The sequence below is a fragment of the Crocuta crocuta genome, unplaced genomic scaffold, assembly GCF_008692635.1.
Source record: "Crocuta crocuta isolate KB4526 unplaced genomic scaffold, BGI_CrCroc_1.0 scaffold972, whole genome shotgun sequence".
Classification (NCBI taxonomy): Eukaryota; Metazoa; Chordata; class Mammalia; order Carnivora; family Hyaenidae; genus Crocuta; species Crocuta crocuta.
The window spans coordinates 50,723-52,368 of NW_027527925.1; positions in this window are offsets into that span (position 1 = coordinate 50,723).

Below are 1,646 nucleotides of genomic sequence, written 5' to 3' on the forward strand. Positions count from 1 at the left end.
CATCCCAGTTGCCAGTGTAAGGGAGGGTGTTTGTGGAATGTAGGCCTTGAGGAAGGGACTGCTATGCTTCACCAATTAGCAAAGATATATGTAGTAACTTATGTTCTGCCCTGAAATAGGCTCTTTGTCTCATGGCTAGGCTCAATTGTAACTCTTGTGTTCTTAACCCCTTAAGTCTTGGTTCTGCAAGGCCCATAGGAAGAGCCTTTTAACAATCGCCCATAGAGCTTTCATCTAAAGTCTCTTTTGTAAAGGCAGGAATATGCTTTTCCTTATGAGGTATCTGTATTCGGAATATGGGTCTTATATGGAATATTGGGAGGCCTGGTCAATACCAGCAGGCTTATATCCAACATGAGCTAATGGTAGCAGAAGGAGATACCAGTTTTCATTTCTCATGGGAGGAGCTGCAAACATTGTCACTTCCTTGCCGTGATTGCCATCCAGAGAGGCCGGTTCGGCTCCTGGCAGACGCTTAACCGACTGAGCCGCCCAGGCGCCCCTATTATGTTATTATTTTTAAACAAATGGTTTACTGGACCTGATTGACACTGAGTTTGGAAAATGAAACCTTCTAATGCTATGGTTAAACCCTGGAGCTGTGGAATTCAAACTTCAATTTTAGTGAGAAAAATCAAGCCACAACATGCTTTTTAAAATGAGTGAGCTATCGGGGCGCCTGGGTGGCTTAGTTGGTTAAGCGTCCGAGTTTCGCTTAGGTCATGATCTCGCGGTTCGTGGGTTCGAGCCCCGCGTCGGGCTCTGTGCTGACTGCCAGCTAAGAGCCTGGAGCCTATTTCAGAGTCTGTGTCTCCCTCTCTCTCTGACCCTCCCTGCTCACGCTGTCTCTCTCTCTCTCCCAGAAATAAATAAAAAAATAAAATGAAATAAAATGAGTGAACTACCTTAAGTGTCTTACCAGTTCAGTGCTTGGAGGCTGGGTTATATTCCATAGGATTGACATATCCTCAATTTCAAAATAAATTAAAAATATAAAACATTTTAGCAGCCTCTATGAAAGTTGAGAAGTCTATGGCCCATAACAAAATCTACTCCTAACAACATACCAAATATAATCTAACTTATTATTTTATATGCATACAGAGATTAACAATGATATATATTTCACAATATTTTGTTGTAGCAAAAAGAGACATCAGTTTTTAATAATGAAATAATACAATGAAATCATAAAATTAATTTCTGGTTAAATTAGGAAATTATATATTGGAGTAAATTGAATTATGTATTTCTGAAAAGATAGACTTTCAAATATAACTGCGTTAATGGACAACAATAGGTTTGGAAAAATCTGTGGTATAATATAAATGTTAATAACTTTTATAGACATGTCCTAATCCCAAGGATCTCTCTCTCTTCTTTCCTGGCACAGACTTCTTATTTCCCAGCATCCTTTGGTGTGGCTATGTGACTTAGTTCTGACCACTGATCTGTGAATGAAATTGTGAACCAATGCCAGAGCTGACTATTGAGGATCCCAGACATTCTCTTCCATGATTAGAATTTATATTAACTAGAAATGGCCCTCCATTGTGTTTGAGGTATTATGTATTTTAAGGTTTGCTGTAATACTCACTTGTGTAGTGAATATACACATATTTATATCAAGAAAATATTTTTATCTG